Source organism: Tamandua tetradactyla, chromosome 8 (assembly GCF_023851605.1).
Source record: "Tamandua tetradactyla isolate mTamTet1 chromosome 8, mTamTet1.pri, whole genome shotgun sequence".
NCBI classification, from domain to species: Eukaryota; Metazoa; Chordata; class Mammalia; order Pilosa; family Myrmecophagidae; genus Tamandua; species Tamandua tetradactyla.
In genome coordinates, this window is record NC_135334.1 from 95,815,591 (window position 1) to 95,829,004 (window position 13,414).

At 35.6% G+C, this 13,414-nt stretch overlaps 1 long non-coding RNA gene and 1 pseudogene across 2 annotated transcripts in view; one reads left to right on the forward strand and one right to left on the reverse strand.

Annotated features, from left to right (window-relative positions):
* LOC143643690 (uncharacterized) overlaps positions 1 to 13,414 on the forward strand; it is a 216,855-nt gene that overhangs the window by 128,538 nt on the left and 74,903 nt on the right. The window contains exon 3 of one of the 2 annotated variants that reach the window (XR_013156325.1): positions 8,619 to 8,790. The exons of the other annotated variant lie outside the window; for it this stretch is intronic. This is a non-coding gene — a long non-coding RNA (uncharacterized LOC143643690). Of the gene's footprint in view, positions 1 to 8,618; positions 8,791 to 13,414 lie in introns of those variants that run through there. 2 annotated transcript variants of the gene reach the window in all.
* LOC143643938 (proteasome subunit alpha type-6 pseudogene) lies at positions 7,434 to 8,163 on the reverse strand (annotated as a pseudogene).

Consider the following 13,414-nt stretch of genomic DNA (forward strand, 5'->3'; position numbering starts at 1 on the left):
ACTTACTAGTTAGAATGTCAGAGGTCAAAGAGAAAGAGAAGATCTTGAAAGCAGCAAGAGAAAAACAATCCATTACATACAAGGGAAACCCAATAAGACTTTGTGTAGATTTCTCAGCAGAAACCATGGAAGCTAGAAGACAGTGGGATGATATATTTAAAATACTAAAAGAGAAAAACTGCCAACCAAGACTCCTATATCCAGCAAAATTATCCTTCAAAAATGAGGGAGAAATTAAAACATTCTCAGACAAAAAGTCACTGAAAGAATTTGTGACCAAGAGACCAGCTCTGCAAGAAATACTAAAGGGAGCACTAGAGTCAGATACAAAAAGACAGAAGAGAGAGATATGGAAAAGAGTGTAGAAAGAAGGAAAATCAGATATGATATATATAATACAAAAGGCAAAATGTTAGAGGAAAATATTATCCAAACAGTAATAACACTAAATGTCAATGGACTGAATTCCCCAATCAAAAGACATAGATTGGCAGAATGGATTAAAAAACAGGATCCTTCTATATGCTGTCTACAGGAAACACATCTTAGACCCAAAGATAAACATAGGTTGAAAGTGAAAGGTTGGGAAAAGATATTTCATGCAAATAACAACCAGAAAAGAGCAGGAGTGGCTATACTAATATCCAACAAATTAGACTTCAAATGTAAAACAGTTAAAAGAGACAAAGAAGGACACTATATACTAATAAAAGGAACAATTAAACAAGAAGACATAACAATCATAAATATTTACGCACCGAATCAGAATGCCCCAAAATACGTGAGGAATATACTGCAAACACTGAAAAGGGAAATAGACTCATATACCATAATAGTTGGAGACTTCAACTCACCACTCTCATCAAGGGACAGAACATCTAGACAGAGGATCAACAAAGAAATAGAGAATCTGAATATTACTATAAATGAACTAGACTTAATAGACATTTATAGGACATTACATCCCACAACAGCAGGATACACCTTTTTCTCAAGTGCTCATGGATCATTCTCAAAGATAGACCATATGCTGGGTCACAAAGCAAGTCTTAACAAATTTAAAAAGATTGAAATCTTACACAACACTTTCTCCGACCATAAAGGAATGATGTTGGAAATCAATAATAGGCAGAGTGCCAGAAAATTCACAAATACGTGGAGGCTCAACAACACACTCCTAAACAACGACTGGGTCAAAGAAGAAATTGCAAGAGAAATTAGCAAATACCTCGAGGCGAATGAAAATGAAAACACAACATATCAAAACTTATGGGACGCAGCAAAGGCAGTGCTAAGAGGGAAATTTATTGCTCTAAATGCCTATATCAGAAAAGAAGAAAAGGCAAAAATTCAGGAATTAACTATCCATTTGGAAGAACTGGAGAAAGAACAGCAAGCTAACCCCAAAGCAAGCAAAAGGAAAGAAATAACAAAGATTAGAGCACAAATAAATGAAATTGAAAACATGAAAACAATAGAGAAAATCAATAAGGCCAGAAGTTGGTTCTATGAGAAAATCAATAAGATTGATGGGCCCTTAGCAAGATTGACAAAAAGAAGAAGAGAGAGGATGCAAATAAATAAGATCAGAAATGGAAGAGGAGACATAACTACTGACCTCACAGAAATAAAGGAGGTAATAACAGGATACTATGAACAACTTTACGCTAATAAATACAACAATTTAGAGGAAATGGACGGGTTCCTGGAAAGACATGAACAACCAACTTTGACTCAAGAAGACATAGATGACCTAACAAACCAATCACAAGTAAAGAAATTGAATTAGTCATTCAAAAGCTTCCTAAAAAGAAAAGTCCAGGACCAGATGGCTTCACATGTGAATTCTACCAAACGTTCCAGAAAGAATTAGTACCAATTCTCTTCAAACTCTTCCAAAAAATCGAAGTGGAGGGAAAACTACCTAATTCATTCTATGAAGCCAACATCACCCTCATACCAAAACCAGGCAAAGATATTACAAAAAAAGAAAACTACAGACCAATCTCTCTAATGAATACAGATGCAAAAATCCTCAATAAAATTCTAGCAAATCGTATCCAACAACACATTAAAAGAATTATACATCATGACCAAGTAGGATTCATCCCAGGTATGCAAGGATGGTTCAACATAAGAAAATCAATTAATGTAATACACCATATCAACAAATCAAAGCAGAAAAATCACATGATCATCTCAATTGATGCAGAGAAGGCATTCGACAAGATTCAACATCCTTTCCTGTTGAAAACACTTCAAAAGATAGGAATACAAGGGAACTTCCTTAAAATGATAGAGGGAATATATGAAAAACCCACAGCTAATATCATCCTCAATGGGGAAAAATTGAAAACTTTCCCCCTAAGATCAGGAACAAGACAAGGATGTCCACTATCACCACTATTATTCAACATTGTGTTGGAGGTTCTAGCCAGAGCAATTAGACAAGAAAAAGAAATACAAGGCATCAAAATTGGAAAGGAAGAAGTAAAACTATCACTGTTTGCAGACGATATGATACTATACGTCGAAAACCCGGAAAAATCCACAACAAAACTACTAGAGCTAATAAATGAGTACAGCAAAGTAGCAGGTTACAAGATCAACATTCAAAAATCTGTAGCATTTCTATACACTAGTAAGGAACAAGCTGAGGGGGAAATCAAGAAACGAATCCCATTTACAATTGCAACTAAAAGAATAAAATACCTAGGAATAAATTTAACTAAAGAGACAAAAAACCTATATAAAGAAAACTACAAAAAACTGCTAAAAGAAATCACAGAAGACCTAAATAGATGGAAGGGCATACCGTGTTCATGGATTGGAAGACTAAATATAGTTAAGATGTCAATCCTACCTAAATTGATTTACAGATTCAATGCAATACCAATCAAAATCCCAACAACTTATTTTTCAGAAATAGAAAAACCAATAAGCAAATTTATCTGGAAGGGCAGGGTGCCCCGAATTGCTAAAAACATCTTGAGGAAAAAAAACGAAGCTGGAGGTCTCGCGCTGCCTGACTTTAAGGCATATTATGAAGCCACAGTGGTCAAAACAGCATGGTATTGGCATAAAGATAGATATATCAATCAATGGAATCGAATAGAGTGCTCAGATATAGACCCTCTCATCTATGGACATTTGATCTTTGATAAGGCAGTCAAGCCAACTCACCTGGGACAGAGCAGTCTCTTCAATAAATGGTGCCTAGAGAACTGGATATCCATATGCAAAAGAATGAAAGAAGACCCATCTCTCACACCCTATACAAAAGTTAACTCAAAATGGATCAAAGATCTAAACATTAGGTCTAAGACCATAAAACAGTTAGAGGAAAATGTTGGGAGATATCTTATGGATCTTACAACTAGAGGCGGTTTTATGGACCTTAAACCTAAAGCAAGAGCACTGAAGAAGGAAATAAATAAATGGGAACTCCTCAAAATTGAACACTTTTGTGCATCAAAGAACTTCATCAAGAAAGTAGAAAGACAGCCTTCACAATGGGAGACAATATTTGGAAATGATATATCAGATAAAGGTCTAGTATCCAGAATTTATAAAGAGATTGTTCATCTCAACAACAAAAAGACAGCCAACCCAATTACAAAATGGGAAAAAGACTTGAACAGACACCTCTCAGAAGAGGAAATACGGATGGCCAAGAGGCACATGAAGAGATGCTCAATGTCCCTGGCCATTAGAGAAATGCAAATCAAAACCACAATGAGATATCATCTCACACCCACCAGAATGGCCATTATCAACAAAACAGAAAATGACAAGTGCTGGAGAGGATGCGGAGAAAGAGGCACACTTATCCACTGTTGGTGGGAATGTCAAAGGGTGCAACCACTGTGGAAGACAGTTTGGCGGTTCCTCAAAAAGCTGAATATAGAATTGCCATATGACCCAGCAATACCATTGCTAGGTATCTACTCAAAGGACTTAAGGGCAAAGACACAAACGGACATTTGCACACCAATGTTTATAGCAGCATTATTTACAATTGCAAAGAGATGGAAACAGCCAAAATGTCCATCAACAAAAGAATGGCTAAACAAACTGTGGTATATACATACGATGGAATATTATGCAGCTTTAAGACAAGATAAACTTATGAACCATGTAATAACATGGATGGACCTAGAGAATATTATGCTGAGTGAATCCAGCCAAAAACTAAAGGACAAATACTGTATGGTCCCACTGATGTGAACGGACATTCGAGAATAAACTTGAAATATGTCACTGGTAACAGAGTTCAGCAGGAGTTAGAAACAGGGTAAGACAATGGGTAATTGAAGCTGAAGGGATACAGACTGTGCAACAGGACTAGATACAAAAACTCAAAAATGGACAGCACAATAATACCTAATTGTAAAGTAATCATGTTAAAACACTGAATGAAGCTGCATCTGAGCTATAGGTTTTTGTTTTGTTTTGTTTTGATTTTACTATTATTACTTTTATTTTTTTCTCTATATTAACATTCTATATCTTTTTCGGTTATGTTGCTAGTTCTTCTAAACCAATGCAAATGTACTAAGAAATGATGATCATGCATCTATGTGATGATGTTAAGAATTAATGATTGCATGTGTAGAATGGTATGATCTCTAAATGTTGGGTTAATTTCTTTTTTTCCGTTAATTAAAAAAAAAAAAAAAAAGAGAAGGGATAATTGGAGATGAAGGGATACAGACTGTACAACGGGACTGGATATAAAAACTCAGAAATGGACAGCACAATACTACCCAATTGTAATGCAATTATGTTAAAACACTGAATGAAGCTGCATGTGAGGTATAGGTTTTTTGTTTTTGTTTTTTTTGTTTTTTTTTCTTTCTATTATTGTTTTAATTCTTATTCTGTTGTCTTTTTATTTCTTTTTCTAAATCGATGCAAATGTACTAAGAAATGATGAATATGCAACTATGTGATGTTATTAAGAATTACTGATTGTACATGTAGATTGGAATGATTTCTAATTGTTTTGTTAATTCTTTTTTTAATTAATAAAAAAAAAAATTAAAAAAAAAAATCTATCTGGCATATCTGGCACCACTTTGTTACCTAAGGAAGAAAATATAATTAAATGTTTTTGTTTTTTGTTTTTCAAAAAATGCTGTTTTTTAATTTTTAACTTTTTTTATTGTATAGTATAACATTTATAAAAAGCAAAGAAATAAAAAAGCAATAGTTTTCAAAGCACTCTTAAACAAGTAGTTACAGGACAGATTCCAGAGTTTGTCATGGGCTATCATATGATCCTCTCATTATTTTTCCTTCTATTTGCTCCAGAGTATAGGAGGCTAGAGAAAAAAAAAATTTTTTTTACCATCACATTCGACTTTTTTTCCTTCTTTTTTTGTGAAAAATAACATATATACAAAAAGGCTATCAATTTCAAAGCACAGCACCACAATTAGCTGTAGAACATATTTCAGAGTTTGACATGGGTTGCGGTTTCACAATTTTAGGTTTTTACTTCCAGCTGCTCTAAAATACTGGAGACTAAAAGAGATATCAGTTTAATGATTCAGCATTCATATTCATTTGTTAGGTCCTATCTTCTCTGTATAACTCCACCATCACCTTTGATCTTTCCATCCCTCTCTTTAGTGGTGTTTGGACTATGGCAGTTCTGAATTTTTCATATTGGAAGGGTCTGTCACTAATATGGGATAAGGAGATGGAACATTCTGATGATCTGGAGAGGCTGGGTGAGGTTTCAGGACTTATCTGGACCAGGGAGCCATCTGGAGGTTGTAGGTTTCTGGAAAGTTACTCTAGTGCCTGGGACCCTTGTGGAATCTTATATATTGCCCTAGGTGTTCTTTAGGATTGGCTGGAAGGGTCCTTGGATTATGACAGGTAGCAAGGTCTACCTGAAGCTTGCATAAGAGCAACCTCCAGAGTAGCCTCTTGACTCTATTTGAACTCTCTCTGCCACTGATACTTTATTAGTTACACTCTTTTCCCCTTTTTGGTCAGAATGTGATTGTTGATCCCACAGTACCAGGTGTGGATTCATCCCTGGAAGTCCTCTCCCACATCTCCAGGAAGACTTTTACCCTTGGATGTCATGTCCCACGTAGAAGGGAGGGCAATAATTTCACTTGCAGAGTTGGGCTTAGAGAGAGTGAAGCCACAGCTGAGCAACAGTTGAGGTCCTCTAGAAGTAACTCTTAGATATACCTGTAGGTAGGCTAAACTCCCCTGCTACCTGCATAAGCTTCACAAGAGAAAGTCTCAAGACCAAGGGCATGGCCTAATGAATTGGGAGTCCCTAAAGTTTGACACAGTACATCAGGGGATTTCGTGATGGTAAAGTTTAATAGTTCATTATTTTTTCTCTCATCCCTCAAGGGACTTTGCCAATACTTTTTGATTATCTGTTTAATATACTCTAGGATGTATCCAGCATTATATTAAGCTATACAGGTAATGGACCTCTTTCTTATTCTGGGCTCCCTGTGTTTCACTTGTTCAAATGAGCTATGCAGATAGGTTGATTTAGATTTTGTACTATAAAAAACTTCTGTTCCACATCAAATAAACCTTTCTTCCTTTGGTCTCAAAGAATGTGTGTGGTTCTAAAATATAGACATTGTCTTCCTTACCCCTGTGTTCTGAATTACTTTAACCCCAACCTGATTGGCTTAATTCTGATCTCTAAATATCAGGTTATATACAAAAAAGAGACCCTCTCAAAATCCAGAAGTAATAATATTTACCTCTCTGGACTAAATATGTCTGCTATAAAAACTTAACAATCTAGGCCCCTGTTTCCTGATAAGCATTTTCTAAAGGAGACCATACCATTCTTGTTCTTTTGCTTCTGGCTTATTTTGCCTCACCAAGTGTCCCACACATTTATTCACATTGTTGCTTGCCTCACAACTTTGTTCCTTTTCATTCCTTTTCTGCAGCAGCACAACGTTCGTTCATAAGTAAACACCATCGTTCGCCAATCTACTTCTCAGTCAGTCCGTCCTTCAGCCACCTGCATTCATCGGGGATCATGTATAGCGCCCAAAGTCCACAGTCCATCAACACTCTCAATTTTAGATAATTTCATTGTTCCCAGGAAAAAGAAAACCAATAAACACACCCTCACCAAATAGGAAATCTAAACCTTACCTTCTCTTAACTCTTGTCTCTCCCCCCATTATTTACCTCTGCTGTTTCTGTGGTAGTGCTGATGGTTTCCTTTTAAACATAGCTCATAGCATGCAATAGCAGTTTTCCCCCCAATACAATTTTTATTTGTACAGAGTCCTGATCACTTCAGGGGTAGGAGGAGTGGAAGAGGTGCCCTTTTCAATCCAGGGGTCTCCCTTATATTGCTTTGTCTTTACCAAACACATAGGCAAGCGTTGTCAAAGACATAAAATACAAAAATTACAGTATTAGTCTCTCTAATACCTCTCTGCTAGAGCAACAAGTTGAGCATTAATCTATGCTGTAAGAATCCTGAATTTAGGATTTTTAACTGTAAGTACTCCAACTTCTAGTTCTGAAGGTTTGAAATTAATTGATAGAACAGTGGGCAGGCATGTAATTGCAGGTTCCACTATCTGTTCAAATGTCCAATCAAATTTCTTGTTTTTTTTTTTTTCAAGGAAGCTGGTTGACATCGTTTAACTCCTGCTGCAGTGACTGTAAACACGTAGTAGTAACCTGCAGGGTCACACCTGTATACCTGAGGGCCTTGTTCTTCAACTCGACCAATTAAAATCATACAGCCACCGAGAGGGCCTTGTTTCAGCTTTCTGTGTGTAGACCTGAGAAATATCTGCAATTCATTTATATAGCGTGACCACAGAATTCTCATAGCCATACTTGTATTTCCAATTTGCTGCCTCATAGCATGCCCTCTGTACCTGGGATCTGCTGTCAGCTGTCATTCCTAGCATCACAAAACCAGGGTTTTCAGTTATCTTGAACAAATGAGTCATTATGCTGGAATCCAATAATTTGCTACTTTCTTTGGGGTTACAGTTACTGCACAATTTTTTCCTGTAGCAACTACTGATGTAAGGTCGCCTTGGTTAATATCTTTAAAAGCATATTCTACTTGGTAGAGGAAGCCCTCAGGTGAAAAAATGGTAACGTGGCGTTCAAACCAGTACTGGAAGCACGGGACATGTTAGTGCCCCCACTGCTTCAAACTCCCACACCAGGCAACAAGCTCCTCCCAGAACTCTGAATCAGTTTCTTGATGATTATGGACCCTATGAGCTTCAGAATCATCATCATCTGTCTTTGTTTCGTCTTTTGGTTTTTTTTTTAGGATCATCATTTTGAAGAGCAATTCTTATGACAAGTTATGCTATAAATCCTTTGAGGGCACAGAGCTGAGCAGGTACTTTATGTATGTGATAGCCGTTTGCTGCTGGGTAGAGTAGGGTGTCCAGAATTGGCAAGAAAGGCTAGGCTTAGAGATATGTCTTTGCATGGAGTGCATCAACTACTGTGAGTATTGTTTCTTGGTTTGTTTGTTTTAAGTAATCTCCTTAAAGAATTTTAGGATTTTAAAACTGAAGGAACCTTCATGTTGAGGTTTGACGTGACCAATCATATCCTTTCCCCTACAATTTCAGATATGATTGAAGACTAGGCACAAATTGCCAGTAGAGCTGTCTTGGAAATGCATCTTGGACTTGAGACCCAATGGAGTATCTAGAATTGTCTCCTGCTTATGAAGAGGGAATTGGATCTGCAGAGCAAACCAACTGCAAGGGAAATGATTAACTTACACACACACAAGCACTTGCAGAGATGAGTTTCTAAAGTTGTCTCTAGAACAGTGCTCTAAGAATGATCTGTGCTGAAGAATCATTTTTTAAAAATTCCTAATTTTTCCAGACCTATAAGTCTGTCAAATGCAATAATAATGAAGTACTAGACAAAACAAATGAAAAAAGCAAAGACAAAAAATACAAACCCCAAGTTTTTATCATTAGCTTCAATAGTTGTTAAATTATATTTCAATGAATATAACAGAAGAAATATTATATACTTAAAAGAATTATATATGCTTCTCTATGTTAAATCATGAAAAAGTTTAAAAATTATACATTTAAAGTGTGCATATAGGCAATTGATATACAGAATTGCTATTACACTTGTAACTTTTTGCCACTCTTAAACTATGGCAAAACAAAAAATTAGGAGTGAAATAGCAATTCCCCACATTTAATGCCTAAGTGCACAGTTTGAGTCAACGTTTTTTATTTCAGTATTATTTTTATGTCAGGTTTATTGAGGTATAATTTATTCACAGTAAAATTCACTTTTGTGTACAGGTCAATAAGTACAATTGTATATGGTCATGTAACCAATAGAGATATAGAATATTTCATCATCCCAGAATGTTCTTGTGTCCTCTTATAATAAAACCTTTCTCCCTACTCCCAGCCCCTGCAAATTACTAACCTGATTTCTGATGCTAGAATTTTTCCTTCCCCAAAATGACATATAAATGGAGCCATGCACTATGTAGCCATTTCACTTAACATAATGCTTTTGGAATTCAACCGTATTGTTACATGTGTCTTAACTTCATTACTTTTCATTGCTAAGGACTATTTCATGTATGGGATGTACCACAATTTGTTTATCCATTCACCAGCAAATGAACATTGAGGTTACTTTGTTACTTCCAGTTTTTAGTAAGTATGGATAAAGTTGTTAGAAATTCTTTTGTAGATAAATGTTTTTCATATTTTTTGTGTAAATACCTCAGGTTGCTGAGTCTTATCATGATTGTATGTTGAATTTTTTTTTTTTTTAACATGGGTAGGCACCGGGAATCAAACCTGGGTCTCCGGAATGGCAGGTGAGAATTCTGCCACTGAGCCACCATTGAACCGCCCTGTATATTGAATTTTATAAGAAACTGATAAACTTTTCCAAAGTGGTTGACCAATGTTGCATTCTTACCAGCAGTGTATGAGAATTCATTGCATGCCAGTTCTCAGTATTGTCAATTTTAAAAAGTTTTAGCCATTCTAATAAATATGAAATAGTAGCTCAATGTGGTTTTAATATTTAATTTCTCTGATGACTAATGAAGATCAGCATCTTTCATATGCTTATTTGTCATCCAAACCTCTTTTTGGTGAACTATATTATGACCTACTTTTCAATTTAAATATTTGTTTATCATTTACTATAGCCAGGCATTGTATTTCATAATGTAGCTGAATAAGTCTGAAAAAGATCATGGTCTATTAGAAACAGATATTTAAAGAGATAACTAAAATAGACTGTGATAAGAAGATAGTCCAAATATAACTTACAGATTCATATGCATGAAAATATTATCATTACACTTACTCCTCAAGAAAAGAATGATGTAGTCAAAATGAACAATATAGGAAGCATTTGAATATATATATTTTTTGTATTTTAACATTTTTTGCTGTGAAATATAACATATTTACAAAAGCAAAAGATTTCAAAGTACAATGTAACAAGTAGTTATAGAACAGATTTCAAAGTTTGATGTGGGGTTACAGTTCCACAATTTCAAGTTTTTCCTTCTAACTGCCAATTGGGTCATTTTTAAATGAAGTTTTTCACTTTAGTAAATGCAAACACAGAAAAAGAAAAATCACTATTAATACTTTGACCTCTATACTTCCACTTCTTTCTTCATAGTATGTTTTGTTGATTGACATCATAGTGCACCTGCTTTTTGACATGAACATTTTTCATTTTATTAAATGTTCATCTTTATTTTTTCCCATTTTTTGCTAATATCTCTCTTTTTTTAGAGAAGTTGTGTGTTTACAGAAAAATCATGCATAAAATACAGTCTTCTCTATACCTCCCTATTATTAATACCTTGCATTGGTGTGGTACATTGTTATAATTGATGAAAGCACATTTTTATAATTGAGCTATTAACTATAGTCCATAGTTTACCTTACGTTTCATGGTTTGTGTAGTGTGGTTCCATGGTTTTAACTTTTATTCTAGTAACATATATACAACCTAAAATTTGTCCTTTTTAACCACATTCAAATATATAGTTCAGTGCTGTTTATTAAGTTCACAGTGTTGTGCTACCAATACCACCATCCATTACCAAAACTTTCCTATCATCCCAAATGAAAACTTAAATTAACTCCTTATTTCCTCTCCTATCCCATTTTCTGGTAACCTGTATGCTGGATTATTCTGATTCCATGAGTTTGCTTATTCTAATTATTTTATATCAGTAAGATCATGCAGTATTTGTCCTTTCAATTCTGGCTTATTTTACTCAACATGATGTCTTCAAGGTTCATCGATGTCGTCACATTCATCAAGAAATGAAGTCCTTTTTACAATTGAGTAATATTCCATAATATGTGTATACTACAATTTGCTCATCCATTCATTGGTTGATGGACACTTGGGTGTCCATTTTTTGGCAATAGTGAATAACACCATGAACACTGATGTGCAAATATCTGTTTGAGTCCCTGCTTTCATTTTTTTGGTTATTTACCTAGTAGTGAGATTGCTGGGTCAATTTTAATACTTAGCTTTCTGAGGGACTGACAAACAGTCTTCCATAGCCACTGCACCATATTACATTCTCACCAGCAATGAATGAGTGTTCCTTTTTCTCCTCATGCTCTCCGACGTTTGTAATTTTCTGTTTTTTAATAGTAGCTATTCTGGTGGGTACGAAATTGTATCTCATTGTTGGTTTTTTTTTAGAAGCTCTAGCTTTTTTATTGTACAGTATAACATATACACAAAGCAAAGAAATAAAAAAGCAACTGTTTTCAAAGCACTCTTCAAAAAGTGGTTACAGTACAGATCCCAGAGTTTGTCATGGGCTACTACTATATGATCCTCTCATATTTTTCCTTCTAGCTGCTCCAGAATGTAGGAGGCTAGAGGGCTTAAATATGTTTTTATCATCATAATTGACTTTTTTTTCCTTCTTTGTGAACAATAACATATATACAAAAAAGCTATCAATTTCAAAGCAAAGCACCACAATTAGTTGTAGAACATATTTCAGAGTTTGATGTGGGTTGCAATTTCACAATTTTAGGTTTTTACTTCTAGCTGCTCTAAAATACCGGAGACTAAAAGAGATATCAATTTGATGATTCAGCATTCATAATCATTTGTTAAGTCCTATCTTCTATGTATAATTCCACCATCACCTTTGATCTTTCCATCCCTCTTTTTGGGGTTGTTTGGGCAATGGCAGTTCTAAATTTTTGACATTGGAAGGGTCTGTCACTAATATGGGGTAGGGAAACGGAACTATCTGATGTTCTGGTGAGTCTAGGTGAGGTTTCAAGACTTATCCGAACCAGGGATCCATCTGGAGGTTGTAAGTTTCTGAAAAGTTACTCTAGTGCCTGGAACCCTTGAGGAATTTTATATATTGCCCTAGATGTTCTTTAGGATTGGCTGGAATCGTCCTGGTTGGGGGTTGGCAGATCATTACAGGTAGCAAAGTCTACCTAAAACTTGAGTAAGATCAACCTCCAGAGTAGCCTCTCGACTCTATTTGAACTCTCTCTGCCACTGATACTTTATTAATTACACTCTTTTCCACCTTTTGGTCAGGATGTAATTGTTGATCCCATGGTACCAGGTCTGGATTCATCCCTGGGAGTCCTTTCCTATGTTGCCAGGGAGACTTTTACCCTTGGATGTCATGTCTCATGTAGTGGGGAGGGCAATGCTTTCACTTGCAGAGTTGGGCTTAGAGAGAGTGAGGGCGCCTCTGAGCAACAACAGAGGTCCTCCAGAAGTAACTTTTAGGTATGCCTATATGTAGTCTAAGCTTCTCTGCTACCTACATAAGCTTCACAAGAGTAAGCCTCATGATCGAGGGCATGGCCTACTGATTTGGGTATCCATATAGTTTGACACAGTATCGGGGGATTCCCTGATGGTAAGGTTTAATAGTTCTATAGTTTTTCTCCCTTCTCTCAGGGGACTTTGCCAATACTTTTTGATTATCTGCTTCATATACTCTAGGATGTTTCCAGGCATTAAAATAATCAATACAGGATTAAAGGACCTTTTTCTTATTCTGTGCTTCCTGTGTTTCAGTTGTTCAAATGACCTTTGCAGATAGGTTGTATTAGATTATGCACTACAGAAAATTTCAGTTCCAGATCAAATAAACCTTTCTTCCATTGGTCTCAAAGAGTATGTATGGTTCTAAAATATAGACACTGTCTTCCTTACCCCTGTGTTCTGAATTACTGTAACCCCAACCTGATTGGCTTCATTCTTATCTCTAAATATCAGGTTATATACATAAAACAGCCTCTCAGAATTCAGAAATAATAATCACCACTCCAGACTTAATGTGTCTGCTCTAAAAGCTTACAGTCTAGGCTCCTGTTTTCTAATAAACATTTTCTAGAGG